The sequence below is a fragment of the Poecilia reticulata genome, linkage group LG15 (assembly GCF_000633615.1).
Source record: "Poecilia reticulata strain Guanapo linkage group LG15, Guppy_female_1.0+MT, whole genome shotgun sequence".
Taxonomy (NCBI): Eukaryota; Metazoa; Chordata; class Actinopteri; order Cyprinodontiformes; family Poeciliidae; genus Poecilia; species Poecilia reticulata.
The window spans coordinates 4,632,484-4,652,235 of NC_024345.1; the positions used below are offsets into that span (position 1 = coordinate 4,632,484).

General features: G+C 37.1%; 1 protein-coding gene and 1 long non-coding RNA gene across 10 annotated transcripts in view; one reads left to right on the forward strand and one right to left on the reverse strand.

Moving 5' to 3' along the window:
- cep170aa (centrosomal protein 170Aa) overlaps positions 1-9,869 on the reverse strand; it is a 40,510-nt gene extending 30,641 nt beyond the window's left edge. For 6 of the 8 annotated variants that reach the window (XM_008428709.2, XM_008428712.2, XM_008428710.2 and 3 more), the window contains exon 1: positions 9,762-9,869. The gene's annotated coding sequence lies outside the window, so the exon portion shown is untranslated. The remainder of the gene's footprint in view (positions 1-9,761) is intronic. The other 2 variants (XM_017309060.1, XM_008428715.2) reach the window with 1 other exon arrangement.
- Positions 9,870-15,456: 5,587 nt separating this feature from the next.
- LOC103476396 (uncharacterized) lies at positions 15,457-17,380 on the forward strand. Of its 2 annotated transcripts, XR_535457.2 has the most exons (5): positions 15,457-15,563; positions 15,652-15,701; positions 15,785-15,834; positions 15,924-15,971; positions 16,649-17,380. It is a non-coding gene; the product is annotated as an uncharacterized LOC103476396 (long non-coding RNA). The 2 variants fall into 2 exon arrangements; XR_001777342.1 differs by having other exon boundaries at positions 15,459-15,563; positions 15,924-17,380.
- The last annotated feature ends 2,372 nt before the right edge of the window (positions 17,381-19,752 follow it).

Genomic DNA, 19,752 nt, shown 5'->3' on the forward strand with positions numbered 1-19,752 from the left:
TGCCATTCAAACAACCTCTGACTATCACACATGAAAGATGTGGCACACATGGAGAAAGGAAGAGGTTGGTGTGATGAAGGGAACACAGCTGTGGGGAAATCTGCTTTAAAAATGCCTCCTTTTGTTCTTAAAGTGTAGCTCACCTTAAAACAGCTAATCCCTAAAACATGAATACAAAATAAAATGGAAAATTATTAGTTGAAAGGATCCATTTTTCCCTGGGCAATATTTTAATTTAAACAGAAGAAATGTTTTAAAATGACAAAAATGTCATTGGGACTCTGTAAATAACATATTGATGTTGCTTTGCTTTCGTTCTACAATTGCTTAAATTGTGATGCGAAACTGAATGTAGAACCCAAATCAGTATATTAAGACAAGCGTAAATAGAAAATGCAATACTCACCACAAATAAGATGTTTGTGTTGAGTATTGCACCACAAACATCTTTAAAAATAAAACAATTTATTTTATCCCTTAAAATAAATTGTTGTGGCAATATTCTACTGTACTATGTACAAAACCACAAGTTTTAATTGGGTTTTTAATTCCTCTTAATTGTTTTATTAACCCCACCGTTGTGTTGATATGGTCCTATGCTTTGATTTCTTATTGTGCTACCATTGGCTGTTGGTTGGGGGCCACCAAATTTTATTTAAAATTTACTGTCAAAGATGTCAAAATTTGTGATGCCATAAATTCAAGAATCTACAAGGTTCCAAGCACCTTTGGTTGAGGAAAAGCCCACATCGTCATCATCATATCTTCGACAGCCTTTTTTTGCTTTACACTAAACATACCTGAAAAATTTAAATCTGCATCTCATCTGACCAAAGCGTCTGGTCCCAGTTAAAGTCCGAGTATCTTTTTACAAACTTACTTTTTCTTAACATTCCTCCCAGACTGATTAGAATGTCGATGGTGCCTAGTTATTATAAATTATTATGTTTCACCAATCCAAAAAAATAAATGAAACATAAATGTAAAAAGTTCCAGTTGAATTATTAGGGTTGCTATCTACCAACTGTGTCCAAAGTGATTCTGAAAGAAACTATTTCTTAACTTGGGACTAAACTGACATATATTTAAATGAAAAAAAAAATCATGTTTTTCTGTGTGAGATTATGCTGCTAAGCATCTTTATCACGAGCATCAGTAGATGTTAAGGGCAGGAAAAGAAAAAAGAAGCAAAAAATATGCAACTTATCATGCTGCTTCAGCAGGATTCTTGCAGGCGATAATAAAGAGAAACAGTGACTTCATGTTATTGGGAGGAATTTACCAGCCCCCAGAACTGCACTAATACTATCTCCCCACACACTCAAACACTCAGTGATGAGGAATGAAAGAGCAGGATTATTCCAAGATGACTGAATTCTTTGTGGTGAAGAGATAGCAGTGGAGAGACAGGAAGAATGTAAAACACTTCTAGTTGAGGACACTCATCTTTTGATCTACTGCCTGTGACCAGAAACTGTTCTTAAATACAGCTAAACATTTATTTTAAAAAAGGCAACAACTACAGAAAGATTGTGCTTTAATAACTAAATTGGATGCTAAGTAGAAATACAATTTAAAATATAAGAGCGGATAAGAATCTTGACCACTTGCTGAAAAAGGGGTTGTTATCAAGCAGAGGGGAATAATCCTTTATCAACCCTGACTAATCACACTTCCAGCTGTATTTCCGTTGTTTAGTGTCAAGTTATATAAACACCCATCTGTTTTTTTTCTTTACTTTTTGAATCTCTTCCCTCCATTCTAAAGCAGCCAATCACAACCACTAACTGGAAAACAGGAAGTGACGTCCATATTTACAGTCATCGACTGCAACGTAGCATCTGGCGGGAGTTGGGATCCCAGCATGATGCAACAGCTGGGTAACGGTCACAGGCACTCATCTGCTGTTTCCTATTAACCGTCCGGTTGCCGCAGCGAGACTCAAACGAGACTCACATCACAGACCAGGACGAACGGACACACAGATGCTGAGCAGAGCGCGGAGAGAGAAAGGCATGGCTCATTCTCTTGTCACACTCATTTCCACTTGGTCTTATGATGAGAGCCATGCTCAGCCCCAGTCAGGGTGGGGTTGGCTGTCTGCATGGAAACATCTCACTGTAGTGACAATAAGCTCACTTTGTAAATTCTAAATTTAAAATAGGTATTTGCGGGGATAATTACTGTAATCTGTCACATATCACAACTTGTTGAGTAAACAAAAGCAAACCTCCGTGGGAATCAAACTGAAAATACTTTCTTTTAAATTAATTATGTTTTTTGTGGCTAATGGTCTCTTCAAATGGAACTATGTATACCAAAAGGAAATTATTTCTGTTTTTGCTACTGCAGCAGTTACTGTACCTACGGAAGTAGAAAATGTTGAGGTCGACACAAAGCTTCTGGACAATGGGAACATTTAATGGTAAAATAAGCGTGGTTTCTTGATATGTACATCTCTAAATATTTGATATTTGTTGACAGGACAACAACAGAAAAATGCATGGCTAAAAAAAGGAAATACTTTGTACTTAATATTTCCCATTTAAGAAGACATTATATTTAAAATTTTGATTAAAAAACAGTAAAAAAAAAATTCACAAAGTGACCAACTGAATTGGCTTCATTTACTAAATAAACAAAAAATCTGGACATCTAAGGCTAAGCAATCTAAGCTTTAAATAATAAAATGAGAGGACGGATCTGGAAAATGTAAAATATTTCCATATCTTTAATGTCATTTCTATACTTATCCAGAATATAAAATGATTAAATCAAATTCAAGTTTTCCAGGCTTTTCAAGAACGTGTGGAAGTCATTTTGCTGACCGATACCAACTTCTGTCTTTCACTGAGGTCAGACCTCAGTGAAAGACAGATTCACATTTTCTTCACATCTTCTCTCACAAGACAATAAGACATGCTTTATGTATTGCAGGTGTTTTGATTGAGGTGACCACATAAAGTTATTACTATTAAAGTTATTACTATTCAATTCAATTCAGTGACAGTAGACAATCCTTATTGGCTTATTTAAGTTGATACTTTAAAGAGTATGTCCATACCTTGATCTGATATCTAATCAAGCTCAAAAGCAGAAAGTGCAAAAGATGTTTGTTGATGAGTTTATGAACTGAGAAAAACTGGTTCTTTTTTGTGTGCTTAACACAAAAAAGTGGGGAAATTGGCTGATTTCAGCCAAATGATTAGTGCCTCACTACTGAAAAGTGGAAAGACAAAAAGCTCCCCATCAGTCTCCCCTTTTCCCTCAGCGTCACTGATGTTAGGCCAGTCAGACAAGCATTTTCAGGATGAAATCAATAAGTAATAGGCAAGGGACCAATCCTCTGACCTTACAAGAACATCTACACACCCAGAGGGTTTCAAAGTACAATCAAGAGAACAGATTTACAGTAAGACAGTGAACTCTGGGCAGGGAGACGGACAGACAAAGGCTTCTCCCGTCCCCCGCGGCTCTTCTACAGATTTACAGACATGAAAGTGTACAGCACCTATTGTTCCTCTCTGAATGAGACAAAGAAATACTGGTCAGAGCTTTTCAATGATCTGAACCAGGTACTTACCAGGCTACATTTTTTCAATTCAGTGTGCTGGTAGTTGCTGGTATTGATGCATCAATACCTTATGAAGTAACATTGTATTCACCTATTAAGTTTTTGTATGGTGCTGGTTAAAAAAAATTCACAGAGGCAACAGGAAATACAGACCTACAATATACATGACAATAAAGAGACTGCTAAAGTCTACAAATGTACCACCAAGGTTTAATTGTAACTATGTTGCCTGCATCTGTTTTAAATTTTATATATATCAAATATGACTTAAAATAAATTCGACATAATAATTTAATGTTTTGTAATTGGCCTCTGTCTATGTCAGAAATTCATGCTCTTTCTGATACTCTACTTTCAGGAACAACATCGCTCCTCTATTAACCCTTTAACGTTTTAACCAGCGCTACACTGAGAAGTAGCTCATATAATGAGCTTAGCAGATGTGCAGTTACACCAGGTGTTTGCTAATTGCCGCGGGCTAGTCTGAAGGAAATGAGTGGGGGAGTCAGGGAGGAGAGGTGCTTTGTGAGGCGGAAGCCACAGAAGATTAAATAATTTCTCAAACATGCTTGAAAGAATCAAAGCAACACTCCAGGTGTATTTTTGATGAGGGAACAACATAACATGATGTAAAGCTCAAAAAAGTCGATTTTACATAATACTCCCTCTTTAACATATGTTAGGAAAGTGTTAATAAACTCTGAATCTGCAAGTTACAAAGGTCTTGCTTAAAGTGATAACAAAGAAGGCAAGATGTGTTATTTACCACCTCATTTTAAGAATGCACAAAAGGGAGTGCTGCCTAGTAGTTAATAAAAAAAAGATTTTTCCCAATCAAATCCAATACCTGGTGAATCTGTATTGATTCCTCCTCATGTAATCAGTTCTAGTTTTTAAACACATAACTATTACAGTCCATGAAGAGAACATCTTTACGTTAAATTTATAATCACACTCGATTACAAATTATAAATACAGTTTGACGGTGTATATCCTGAGTAAGGATCCCATCCTGCTTCCAAATACATCTTTAGTATGAAAAACTGAAGAAGGATTAAGCAAAAGCAAATCCATTTGGAGTTTACACATAAAATCAATGGCAGAAAAAAACTGCACTGTTTGCCTATTTCTCCTCAATAAGTGTAGTGCGTGAAAATATAAACAAATAATAAGAGGCTGTAAGATGAGGAAGAGACCACCTTCCTCCTCGGTTGAAGTCGCTCATGTTGAAAGTGATATGATTTTCTAAATCTGGATGTAAAAGGAGGTCAAATGTCACCACTGAAACATAACACTTCAAAACAAAACCAAGAGTATGAAGATAATTGTTGATTCTACAGAACCTTTATTTCAGAATTCATCCTTATTTCTGCAGCTACACCACAACTATGCACCAACATTTATTCCTGCGACTGGACTGAACTACTATGGAGAAAGCTAATAAATCATTATGCTGTCAGGATCAAACCAGTCGTCTCTTAACCCTTGGCTACACAAGGGTATATATAGCTTTATGTGTGTTAGCGTGGCTATTAAATTCAGCATGTTAGTAAAAAAAAAAGTCTAATGCGGCAGAACAGAGCATATGGTGCAGAAAAGCGGTATCACATGAACAGTTGGCAAGAAGCAACAAATCAGCAAACACCTCCATTTAGCCAGCATCAGTCCTGTCTGCTCCATTGTTATTACCAAACACAATCCAGCAACCCCCTTCTGACCCTTCCACTGCCTTAAGACATAAACCCGCCACATGTTCTGAGATCCATGTGTTCAGACTGCCCTGCAGACCCACAAATGCCGGTTTACAGTTTGTGGATCCTGAGGACCGTACAGGAATATTATCCAAAATGTACCACACATTCAGGCAAAATGAAAGTAAAAATAAAAAGTACTTTTCTTCTAAACATTTTTAGGGGAGCAGCTACCCGTATAAACAGGCGCTTGTGATGATGAAGCGCTCATAAAAATTATGTTATTAATATTCCATGAGAATAATGAGGCACATGTCCTGCAGCAAAGTCTTTTTCTCTTCATGTGATTCTTTCTCTGAAGGGTGTGTGCTTAATGCTTCTCTGAAAAACATACTCAAAGACACAATTTCTTTACTAAAACCAGGTCCTAGGTATTGGACCTAGACCATTGTTAGGTGAGTGGTAAGATCACCACTCACCTAACTTATCCAAGAATTTGCTGTTATAGGGCCTTATCACATGACCCCCCAAACAATTTAACTCCAGCATTATTTTTACTTTCATTTTTGGAAACTCATCCTTATGAGCGTTTCCAATGTGTGTGTTAAAAAAAAAATTAAAAAAAAACTTTGATGTGCATTCAGAAGGCTCTATCTTAACTTATTGTTAGTAATCTGTTGGTTTGCATTACATTTGTATTGTACATGAAATCAAATTTAAACATGCTATGAATAGGATTGTGACGCTACATTAGACGCTTTGATGTGCTGGGTGCTCTTGTGGCTCTGCAGTGCTCCTGCTGAGTTGATAATGACTGACCCGTGGCGCTTTTACAGAAACATTAGTCTTTGACTGCCTCAGCCAGAAGTTGATTATGGCTCCTACATTTTTACCACCCAGAGCAATAGCCTTGGCACCGGATAAAAATAGTCAACTCTCTTATACTGAAATCCACACTGCCACTCAGGAGGAAGGAGAAGAAAAAAAACAAAAAAAACCTCCAGAAATGTTAGCATAACAGGACAATGAGGGGTTGGCAGAGAGGAAGATGGGAATAGAAGATGCAGAAATGAAGATCGATATCTGCTGTGGAAAGCACAGCACATAATAAAGGGAACGCAGAGGGGAGTAGAGGCTGTTACACCCCAAAACAGATGTGAAGAGTAGTTCGCCGTTATTCTGTCTTTTTTTTTCTTCCTCCATTTCTAAATAATTAAATCTCGGAAAAGAAAAACTCTGACACACCCCAGACGTTCAATAACAAGGGAGAGTTTGGTCATCATGTGAATAAAGAACTTTAAACTCTCTTCTTGATTTCTTATTTACTCATTACCACTTTATAACTTCAGGCTTGTCTACTGACCAGTCTTTATTCTCTTGAGTGTGTCTGCACACATCCAGCAGCACCAGCAGGCTACCTGACTCCCATAACCTTATTAATGTTTCCACTCTGTCTGATTACAGAAATGAGATTTACTGATATTTTTAGCCAAGGACTCTCTGCTACAACGCGTCTAAAAAAACACCTTGAAACAAATGGATCAGAGTCACATATTAAGTTCCAAGCTAAGTTGTTTTCAGTCACAAGTAATGCTTCCCTTGCCACTGAAGCAAAATGAATTCACTTCCTAAACTTCCTACTATACACAATAGCCATGGGCAGGCCGGACGACAGTCCCCAAAGACGTCCTAACTACACTCCAGAGCAGAGATGCACACAAAAACACAGCTCTGTGGTCAACAGATCTAAGCAAGTGAGGACCAGTAAAAAGACACATTTGTTCAACATTATTATGCTGCACATCATCATCATCATGAGATTTCCAGTTTTCAGAGAAAACAAGCGACAGACGTGAAGCTTTACGGAGGGAAAATAATTGACATTTGTTCTGTATGTTAGCTGGGATTCAGTGTAACTGGGTAATGGCTGAGGTCTAGCTGCTTCTTCTTTGAGACTGCAGCTACAGTCCTGTGACACTGACACAGTTTTCCTTTTAAATGTGGAGGCCTTCGGAGCAAACCGGCCGGCCAGCAGCCACATTTACACAGAGGGTTCTCAGGAGGAGGGGAAAGGCCAAGCAAAAGGAGAGAGCAGCTGAAGCAGCCTGCATGGTAGCGTATGCACCAGGAAGGTTTTGTAGTTTCAAAACAACGTTTTCTGTCACACCATGCCTATAGGTCAAACTTATTTTGTAAAAACGTAAGACAGAGTGACGAGAGATCTCACTGGATCAGGGTTCCTACAGGTTTCAGTAAATTATTTTTAAAGCTTTTACATCTTTTTCAGAGCTTTTATAAACATATGCATGAACTACCATAGGGTAGTTGTGTAATGGTCATATTTGACACGCTATTGGCTGGTGTTTGCAAAGCAACCAATCCAGGAGCAGAATTAATTTCCTTGCCTCTGATTGGTTGTACCCAAGACCAAGACAAACACTGTGAATGTTAAGCTTCTACAGTTTCCACTGTGCATATCAGGTAAATTTGATCCATCCATCCATCCATCCATCCATCCATCCATCCATCCATCCATCCATCTATCCATTTTCTTAACACCCTTGTCCCTCAGTGGGGTCGGGAGGGTTGCTGGTGCCTATCTCCAGCTAACGTTCCGGGCGAGAGGCGGGGTTCACCCTGGACAGGTCGCCAGTCTGTCACAGAGCAACACAGAGACACACAGGACAAACAACCATGCACAAACACACTCACACCTAGGGACAATTTGGGGAGGCCAATTAACCTAACAGTCATGTGTTTGGACTGTGGGAGGAAACCGGAGTAAATTTGATGTTAGTACTAAAAACGAACAAAACAAAAAAAACAGGAAGTTCTAAACATTTTTATCTTTTTTATGTTATTTCATATTTTACATATTTAAAGCATAATAATAAATAAGTGCTAAATCACAAAAAAACCAAACAGCTGGGACAGTAATACTTGTAAATTTACATACCATTCTTCAGACTATCTATGTCTCAGATATTTGGTGACATTTGCTGTTTAATGCAACGTGTACGATTTTTTAAAATGTAAAGAGATTAAACAAATGTCCACAAAGTTTGAAAATGCTAAGACTAACTTTTTCCCAAAAAAAAAAAACTTTGTTGTGGAAATGGAAATAATGAACACTTTTTTTCACTAGCTGGGTAGACTACACACTACCCAGGTCCTATCTTTGCTATGAAGTCTAAGAGGAATTTAATTTCTTGCTTAATCACTGTAAGTCACATTGACATCATGACATTCACCAATATCACTGCATTTCGCATCTCTACCTAAAATTTGCCACTCAATTAATATGTTGTAGTAGTTTAGCAGCTCTATGAAAAGGATTGCTTTTCTTTTTTTAACCAATAGCTAAGAGGCCATTTTATATATTTTTGTTTGAATTCTAGTTTGATATCCTGAAACAGTGATATTTTTGGTTGTGAGGCCCATACTGCCTCACAACCAAAACATTTGAACCCAGCAGAGGGGTGAGGAGCATTCAAACTCTCTGATATCAATACAGTTCTTAACACAATATCCAAACAGCTAACTTTAATGACTGGCATTTAACTGATTTTTTTTTTACACGTTTTATTATCTGCACAAAATTCACAACAATGTGAAAGAAACTATAGCTAAAAGCACATTTATTAGGACAGCAATACAGTTAAATAATTAATTATTACAATTAATTACCAAAGTAGTTTGTTTTATTTAGTTTATTTATTTTTGGAGATGTGATGACGGGCTCAAAAAAACTAACTGAACACAAAGAGAGGGATGTATGTAGGCCATCTACATCTGCCCCACGAAAACAAAGCCACTACATTAGAGGAGGAGGAGGGGGTCCGACATCGGGACACATTCTGCGATTTAGTTCGTTCATATTGAACGAACTAATAAGATTTCCCCTAGTAATGCACATTGAAAGCATACAGACTCGAAGACAGCTATCTGGTTCCAAAAACATAAACAAAGCGATCAATGTGAACGACCTTCATTGATGTGCATCTTGTCTCGGCGACCCTTCCGAACGCCTTCTGAAGGATGCAACTCGGAAAAACAGTGGTTGAAGATTATAATATTCATCAGAATAAAAGAAACGACAGAAAATAAATGTGTTTTTAAGAGGAGGGGAGACTGGGTCGCTTAACAAAGGTGGAGCAGGGAGCCATCCAACCAGTTAGCCGACAGGGAGTCAGACCAGCAGCATTTTTAAAGGATATTTCTCAAGCTTCCTAATTCTATTCGAGCACCCATTTCCATAAAGCTTTAAAGTAAGTAAGTTTACAGCGTGTCAACTCCGGGAATTTTCAACTGACACGGAGAATCCTCTGAAATCAGGAGATGTGCTGAAGAAAAGCTGAAAATCGACTCTTTCTCCTTTTGTCCCCTCTCGGTCGTAAACTCCACGTAAGTAACGGTAAACTTTAAAGCTAAAAGCCATTTTAAAGCTGTTTATTGTACTGTTTTCTGAGTAAAAGTCAAGTCTACGCGTCACTTACCCTTTTCCTTTAGCTGCGAGTTGAAGGTGTGTATAGAGCCCAGCCCTGAGTGCGCTGGCCTTCTCTTCCTCCGTTGCTCAGCAATAAGCTACTCCCCTGAAAATAACGGCGGGCGCATCAAAATGCAGGAGAGACTAAATACTGTTTCCGGTCATTACTTTCAAAATAAAACCTAAAAGGAAATAATACAGGGAGTTATTAATCTGCACAATGCCCCCTTTCTTTTCCTTGTTTTTTACTCTGGTGTTGCCATTGCACCCAAACTTTAGAAAATACAATTTTATTCTTTTCACAAATAGGAAAAAGATTTAATAAAGCTCACCTGAATTTCAAAGAATATTGTGTATATACTTTGGGTTTAGGGCTTCACAGTGGTGCAGTTGGTAGAGCTGTTGCCTTGCAGCAAGAAGGTTCTGGGTTCGATTCCCGGCCCCGGTCCTTCTGCATGGAGTTTGCATGTTCTTCCTGTGCATGTGTGGGTTTTCTCCAGATACTCCTCCCACAGTCTAAAAACATGACTGTCAGGTTAATTGGCCTCTCCAAATTGCCCCTAGGTGTGAGTGTGTGAGTGTGTTTGTGCATGGTTGTGTGTCCTGTGTGTCTCTGTGTTGCCCTGCAACAGACTGGCAACCTGTCCAGGGTGTACCCCGCCTCTCGCCCGAAACAWTAGCTGGAGATGGGCACCAGCAACCCTCCCGACCCCACTGAGGGACAAGGGTGAAAGAAAAGGGATGGATGGATGGATGGACTTTGGGTTTAATTTGTATAAGTATTTTATATTTTGAGGCAGAGATAGCTAGATGCAGTCCAGACTCTTGAAGAAAGAGTAATCCTTAAATTTAACACTGAATTGGAACTTGTAAACAAGACACCAACTTCTATTTAGCACTATGCTCCTTACACTGTCCACAAAAAGATGAATGGGGGTGGAGGGACTCCATCTTCATCAAATAAACAACAGAAAAGTTGATTAAGGTGCAGCTAATCAATAAATGCACCATTGACAGAGGTAAGTGACTCATATGAAGAATCCAGAGGCAAGTGGCTCACATGAAGAATATTCTTCATAGTCAGGCACGTGCAGAGGGGGGAGCTGGGGGTGCTGAGCACCTGCCCTTTTCGCTCCTTGCCCCCAAGTGCCATTTTGGTCAATTTATTTATTTATTTATTTTGGTATTATTATTTTCTAAGTCCTCTTCTGACACATAATAACATGTACTAAAATTATTAGTTTTTTGTTAGGGTTTTTTTGTACAACATAATAAGCCGATCTTATTGTTACCTTTGACCTTTTGCCCGTGACGCATGACGCAGTTGCCTCTCGCGCAGTGAGATAAGGCGGCTAACTGGAGCTCAACGTAGCGAACGTTCCAGATTACAGAACAGTTTTTGGCGAATTAACTGTTCACCAAAACGTTTTTGGTGAATAAAGTGGAGTAGACTTGCTACTTGTCCGATGACGGAAAACGTTGAACGTATCGTTTCTGCTTCAGCTCGGAGTCGCGGTTTAAGCAGAGAGGTAATGAAATACAACAGACACTGACAGGCCTCTCTGCGTCTGCCTTTCTCTGAAGAACTGCTGAGCGGGAGGAGACAGCCAGGTGAGGAGAAACTGTTCTTATCTATCGATTCAGTATTTTTATCATACAGACATTAGGCTGTTGTTGTTATGCTATTAGCTAGCTGCTGGCTAACGACTTTGCTAGCAAAGCTGTATAACTAAAAAGCTTCTTCCCTGTACCGTTAATGATATCAGTCATTCTTCAGTATTGCTTCTGCAATAAGGTCACATCGCCCGTCCAAATCCGAACATCTCCATAATGAATCCGATCTTCTAATTTCCTTTGCTGCATAATGTACATTTCATTTATTCTAGCGTTAGGTAAATGTATCTTGAAGGAGAATAACAATTAAATAAAAGTCCAAAAAGGACATTAATTTAGAATTAAAAATAACTCACCCTGAATTACCATGATAGATATAATGTATGTAATAAAAGTGACATTAATGAAGGGGAAAAAACTCAACCCAGACTTTTAAGTTTAGGGTCTGGTTCGCAGAGTATGAAGTTAAATTTGTTTCCCAATTATTCATTGGAAACAAAAAAACTAACCTCAGTTAAGTAAAATGCAATTGTAATCAAAACTTTTGGAATTGTAATGATTCCTTTAAAAAAAGTTTTGTTTAAAAGWSTTTTTTTAATTAAATAACTCATTTTTACCAAACAAACATTTATTTTCACACATCAGAAATCTTTTGTTGTGATTTTGGGCCCTGCCCACGACGTCATGTGAGAATGAGCAAAACTTCAAGTCACAAACAAAAACTTGGAATAGCAAGAAAAGATTTCTGACAAGCGCAAATATGTTTGTTTTGCAAAAAAGAAAGTTAACTTCATGAGTCAAAAATGTGTGATTTAAATTTTTTTATGAATTTTTTTTAAGCAAAACTCAGTAGGCTTTTCTCATGGTGACATGCATTAACAATTCAATATTTGCTTTGGGTTTTTTTTTTCGTTTTTCTGCAGTTCCACATTAAAGTTTGATGCAGCTCTGCTTTCCTGAATGGACCATCTTCATCTCCACTGCAGCAAACAGGCAGCTCTTTTTTATAGATTACAGTCACTAAAAGATTGGATTGTGCCCTTGTTTATATTTTTAATAGTGTAATTCTGTAAAGACAAAATATGTCTGGTGGTCCAGCTCTGATTTACATATCTTGCTAAATTGCAGGTTTGAATATTGAAATACTTTTCTATAACAAAATAGACCTGCAGAAAAAAATTACTAATAAAATATCTTACATAGGCATAGTGTTATGCTCTATATGGAGATGATTGTATATCTCACAATTTTGTAATTTATTGTTGTTTATTAAACTCTGAAAGCTGAGAGGCTTCGTTAATATTCTGTACAAGAACATGGCTAGATGTGCCCTTTTTTTGTTGTTGAGCACCTGCCCCTTTAGTGGTCTCTGCACGGCCCTGTTCATAGCAATATTGCTATTTTTAACATTTAATTTGTCATCTCATCATTCCAATGAATTTGTTATATCTTATCTGAAAGCTCTTTTAACCCTAAGTTTTTACATTGTTATGCACTTCAAATAAATTTTTGACTTTGATAAGGCAGAATGTAAACGTACAGTATCAATAAAGTAATGCAACCTACAATACAATAAAAATTTAAATTCCTTTCTCACCCTCCGCGGATGGTCTCTCTCTCTCTCTCTCATCCTCTGAGCTCTGGTCCTCTACCAGAGGCCTGGGAGCTTGAGGGTTCTGCACAGTATCTTGGCTGTGTCTAGAACTGCACAATATATAATATTTTAGGTATAAAACGCTGAGCTCCTAGAGTTAAGAATTAAGTAAAGCAAGGATTATGACTGATGAGTTGAGCAGAATTTACCGAACATCTGTTCGGTAAATTCTGCCGAACAGAATTTACCGGCTGACATCGCTGTTTGTACCAGCTGACACGGAGGATTACAATATGAGGGAATCCCTCCTTCCCTTTTTTTATTTTGAAACCCACTGTCGCCATTTCCTGTTGTGCGTTTGTCAATGCTCAGTTGGATCCAGTTCATTCTCAGCAGGAGCAGCAGCGCCTGCGTCTACACCGTGGATGCTTCCAACTCAACCAGAAGCAATGTCCGCCAGAACAGGGTGGGCGGGTTTCCTGGCCGCTCTGCTCACTTTCAGCGGTCTTTTGTTACTGCAGCACCACCTTGGCTGCAACGCTGGCAGTATCTGTCTGATATTCTTGATCCTGCCACATAATCTGCTCAATTTAATAGGGACGCAGAGCAGAGGAGCCCTGCTGCAAATAAAAGGACAAGAGCAGCCAATATGACAAAGAAATATCATCGTATCCGTAAGGAAGTGGGAGTTTATTATTTATTTGTGTTAATACACAAATAAATAATAAATTTTTAAACATACCTTAAAATGTATTTTGTTTTAAAAAAAAATCATTACACAGAATAACCATGCATTTAATATAAAGTCAGTAAAAAAAAAAAGAAATTAACACGTACAATTTAAAATACAATTTACGGTTTATTAGTTATCAAAATGTACAGGCAGAAATAATAAATATTATTATAGTAATATAATAGTTATTTTAGTTCAATACTAAAGCTATCATGAAGTGTGGTTGGTGGTGGTGAGAATGAACGCGGAGACCCAGGTTAGGAAGAAGATGATGAATTTAATGAGGGAGATCACAGTCCAGAATCAGGCGGCACGGCAGCAAATGAGCACACAGCTAACACCGGTAGCAACTGACATGAAAGACTGTGGACAGCAACAAGCAACCTCAGGACTTCACAGTTCTACTGCCATACCAGTTTATTCCTCTGTATTTACTTTAGTTTCTTAGTTTATTCTTGTATTTTGTTCTGCATTCATTTCCATTTAGATTTTTTTAATTAGTATTATCCTCTCTTGGTTTATTGTTATGTCCACTTTAGTTTCTGTCCTGTTGCTAGATTTATTTTATCGTTTATTGACCACCAGTAATCTCATCACGTGCTGCGCATCCTAATCGTCATGTGTTTCACATCATGTGTTGATTTTTCACTGTTCAGCGTCGGATTCTCTGTTTTTATGTCATTATTCACATCTAGTTCGTCGCTCCGTTTTATGTCTCTGTTTCAGAGTTTTGCGCAATGTGCGCGTTGGATTTTTTTAACCCCTTAAGGTGCAGGGCGTATCAATGGGGGAAAGGCAGACTGACACAAACCTTTTAAAACAATTTCGGTATTCTGATTATTGAAATTTAAAAGTGCTGTGGTACCGTTGTTCCATTACACCCGTTTCATACCGGACCACTTATATCACTGGTGTTAACAAAATGAACGCTCTCTATCGTGGTATCACCCATCAAGGGATTGCTTTATTTAAATGGGTTCATTTTTCAGAGGGGTACAAAGTGAGGGTATCGTGNGTCAGCTGGTTTTTCTGCTGTATGCAATAAGAAATTAATCAGTTAATCACACAATAAATTAAATGAGGTTGATCATTTTCAACCTGGTTATTTTTTCCAAGGGCACATTTATTTACAAAGGCATTATGATCCGTTTCATTTATGGTTTTAGTTGTACATGGTTCTTATTTATTTATTTTGGTTGCCATGTTTTATTTTGGACATTTAAAATATCTTCCAGTTGCAGAGTTAAGAGTTCCTTAAAGTATTTAAATTAATTGATCTTTAAAAGCTTAAAGTTGCGTTATTATGCCATCATCGATATATTAGTTGAAAAGGGTGTGAAAACAGCTAAATTATTGTCCATCGCAAGAATTACTGGGACAATTTATCACCCATCAAAATGTGTTATTGCGACAGCCTTGGCTGCAGGAAAACTTGGCAACATCACAAGCAGACAAAACACTTGTCTGCTGGAAAAGACAAGTGTTTTATTGTTAACTTGGCATACAGAAACCAGTTGTTGCATTCTTGTTGGTTGTGCAGGAGGCTCCACTTCTGCTTTTTAAACACGTGTTGCTGTATAACTGTGCGTCTGTTTGCAGCGATGAGTTGCCGTGGCCAGCAGCATCTTATGTGGAGCTAAAGTGACAAGATGCTTATTATCGAAGAATGATTTTGTGCAAAAAAATAAATACATTTGATGAATGTGTTTTGAGTAGCCCATATCTACCCTAACCTGTTCAGGGAAGCATAACAGTGGAAAATAATGTCTATTTTCCACCGTGAAATCTCATCTCTCACCTGCAGAAAGCAGCAGTAAAAGGCATCACTCAGGTGGTCATCTCCCGGATCACCATGGCAGCACCAGGAATGAGTGAGAAAAACATTCCTACCTTCTTTATCTCCATCATGTTGAGATTTATTCCTCTTCCCGTCTTGACTCCCTTTACTTCCTCTCCCAGTCATCCTCCCCATCATCATGCAGAGGCTGGAAAAGTACAAGTTCATGCAGGTCAGATCGTTTGTCTCCATCAGCGTGCTAATGTCAGGTAAATGTGTCCGCCCGTCCTCACGTCGCTTTCCGCCCGTTAACAGAGAATCACGTTTCTTCACGGACCAATTCAAGTCATGCTGGTGGGAGTCTTGTGAGTACAGAAGGTCACAGGGTCACATTAGTTTTAATGGACTCCACAGTTTTTAAGTGGTGACTTGTATATCTTCTCTCCTTTAAAAGTCTGATCTTCATGGTGCCRGCGGCCTGCTCCCTGTTCCCTCAGCGATGGTAATGAAAATATCCCGTCCTCTCACCTGCTGCCACATTCAAACACCTCATCTCTCGCAGGTTTTCCGCTGTCCCTTTTGACTTCATGTCTGATTGAGTCAAACAAGTTGGAAATAGGGAGAGGAAATTATAATCTGTGAGCTGWTAAAGATGCCAAGCAAGTTCAGCGCTGTAGAAAGTCTTGAGCCAAGGCCTCATGATTTYACTTTAATATTGTCACTTATTGATAATATTTAGGGTTCTAATGCAATCTGGAAAAAAGTCTGAATGCAGTATTTTCTAAATCTGGACTAGTTTATTATTTGAATAGAATAGAATAAAAATATTTCTTTATTAATGCCAGAGTGGGGAAATTTACTTGTTATAGCAGCACAAAAACAAAATATACAGAATATAAAAATATCTAAAAATAATATAAACAACTGTTTGCTAATATCTTGTATTCCTTTCTTCCATGCATGCTTGCACCTCCATATTCTTTCTCTTACTCTTTTGCTTTCTTTCACTGTTTCAGTATTTTGCTCTCTTTCTTTCTCTCGTTTGCTCTTTCACWCTCTGGTTTCTTTCCATCCTTGTGACCTTCGCAATAATTTCATTAAAATAACTCTTCCACCCAACACTTCTTCGATTAATATATGCAAACCTGWAACTTTGATTTATTTTAATGCTCTCTGCAGTATTTTGTGAAGCTCTGAAATGGATCTCTCCACCACTCAAACTGCATTGAATCTTCAAGTCTTCTGACCAGCAAAGAAACTCCCAAATTAAAAAGTCTGCTAAATGTTATTGAGCAGTCCAGATGTTTTTCTCGCTGCATTCATGTTGATTTACTTGGATGACTAAACAGTCGTAAAACTGCTCCTGCTGTCTGGCTAGCAGATGGTTTTTATGACCTGCAAACAAATCTATAAATCCCTGTTATCTGACTTCAGATGCTGAAATAAAATGTCTGTGAGGAAATAATAACGGGGAGCTGAGCTGTGAGCAGAGAAGCGAGCGTCAAATAGTTAAACACAGTGAGCTGAAATCTTTTGGATTGTCTTACGGGACACATGCTTACAAAAGATTCTATAATTCAGCTGTAATAAAACTTTGACAGCTGATAAAAGTTTAATTCCTTCTCTGAAGACACCCAGTGACCCTTAAATTTTTTACAACAGTTTGCTTMTTTTAAATGTGTGGGAGAAACCAAATTGAACAAGTAATTTAGGAGCTACAATCAGACTCACTATCGCTCTTCAAACATTAATCAAAGTGTAAATATAGGCCAGAACCAAACTAAGAAGTGTATTTATTAGGAATAATTAATTTAGGAATTGTTTTTCATGCAGCTTCACTTTATATCTTGGATATTTAAGATAAATTAGAATCTGGTTTTGAATCCAGTAAGGAAGAAAAGTCACTCATTAATATTTATCAGGTGTAAAATAATAATAATAACAATTATTATTATGATAATCATTACTATTATTATTACTATTATTATTATTATTATTATTATTATTATTATTATTATTATTATTATTTATTAGTAGTAGTAGTAGTATAAATGATAATAATAATATAATAACTTATTATAATTATAGCTATTATTAAATTAATATTAACAGTAGTAACAACGTTAGTAATATTGTTACTAATTTGTTAAATATTGATATCATTGTTAATATATAACAATGTTACTAATATAATTTTTAATAATGTAAAAATACAATATTATTAATAATATTGATAATGATGATTATTATTATTTGAACTGCATTATTATTAATTATATTATAGATAAATAATAGAATAGCAACAATAACAAAGATAATTTTGATATCTATTATGAGAAAAATAATTATATAACTAATCATGAGAATTGTCTGTTACTTATAATTATATCAAAAATAATAAGAATTGAGATATAAGGACAATGATTATGTAGTAAAAGTTGTCATCAGTTATTACTATAAAATGATATATTAATATAAGTAGCAGTACTTTTTATTATAATAAGAATGATAATGAAAGTAATTTATAATGATAATTTTGATGCAACAATATGAATAATAATAATGGTGATTATAATACTGATATTGATTTAAAACATTTTTATGGTTGTAAATCAGTTTAAGCTGTATGTTTTCATTAACTAATTGATTATGTTTTTTCTGTTTTAATGTATTTTTTCTCCTCCTGCAGCTCCATGGCCGNCAAACAACCAATTCAAATCCAGTTTATTAAACATTTCATGTTTATACACAGTAAGGGTTGACACCATTGGTTCAGTATATATTTTCTTATGATAATGATCTATTTTGAATGTCTACAATTTTTAACTCTTCTGGACAGAGTTTTCTTTTTTACAGACTATATAAACCCTGAAAAAGTGTTTAAATCAACTCTGTGGAAGTTAAATCAACACTGGGATGTTTGCTGTGCACAGTGTTTGGGGGGCATCCTGCGGGGGGACAAATCAGGCCATGTGGATTTTGGTCAGGGGGAGATTTGTATTGACTTTTCAAATGAAACTCATTGTTTAGGAACAGTCTGTGATGTAATGGGGACAAAGATCATGACATCACAAGACATTGTGATGTCATACTCAATGGCTTTAAATATGACAAAGACACTGATGACAACTCAAACTTCAAGGAGTTCCAAGATAGATTACGTTCTGTGAAAATTTGTCCAGAGTCTTAAAACGATTTCTATACAAAAAGAAAATGAAACGTTYAGCAGAAAATTTGCGAACCAAGGACAGGTCGGATCAACTAACTGACAATGATCCCCAATCCCACAAGAGCCAGGGTGAAAGAGCCAGAGATGCAACAAGACCATCCATAGAGCAAACAGGCAATTCTCCTTCCAAGGACAAAAAAAAGCMTTCTGAAAAGGATTTACAACAAGAAAACATATCCCTGCAGAAGGAAATGAGAGTGTTAGAGGTAAAATATTTTAAACTTTCTAGCACATGTAAAGGGCTTTCGACCAAAGTTCAGGAACGTGATGCCATAATTCAGAATCTAGAAGATCAGTTAAAAAACACAAAATCTAGTCTTGCAGAGAAGACAAATTCTCTGATGGTTATAGCAGCAGAAAGGCGAGATTTGACTGATAGATTGGCAGCAATGAAGCTCTACAAAGATAGAGCATTGATCGCTGAGAAACAAGTCTCAGAGCTCACCGATAAAAACCAAAAMTTGAAAGGGCAACTGGACTTGTCTCAACAAAAAGCAAGGACATTTAGAAATGAAGCAGAGGCCCAAAAAGAAGAGCTTTCTAAGCAGTTAGATCTCTTGAAAACTAGAGATAACACAATTAACCATCTTGACATTGCATTGGATGTAAAACAAAAGCAAATCGATGCTCAGACAGAGGAAATTAAGAAACAACGCAAACTTGCAGAAGAGAATGAAGTTGAGGCGAGAAGAAATCGGCTAAATGAAGAAACATCAATGAAGCGAATAAAACACAAAGATGAAGGAAATTTGAGCCTACGAAAGGAAGTCACGGGACTAAAARTGGCTTTGAGTGAAACTGAGAAGAAGTTGTCAAAACAAGGTAAGAAACTTCAATTCATCCAGGAACGCCTTAAAAATGCTCAGACAGAAATAGCAGACCTGCAGAAAGAAAAACGAGTCCTGGAACATTCTGCAGCTAATAATGAGAAAGAGATTATCGAAACACAGACAGTCCTGCAAAAGATTCAGCAAGAGAAAAAATTTCTTAAGAATCAAGTGCAGCAGCTCAAGGGAAAGCTGGCTGACGAGATTTGTAGCGGCAAGAAAAATAA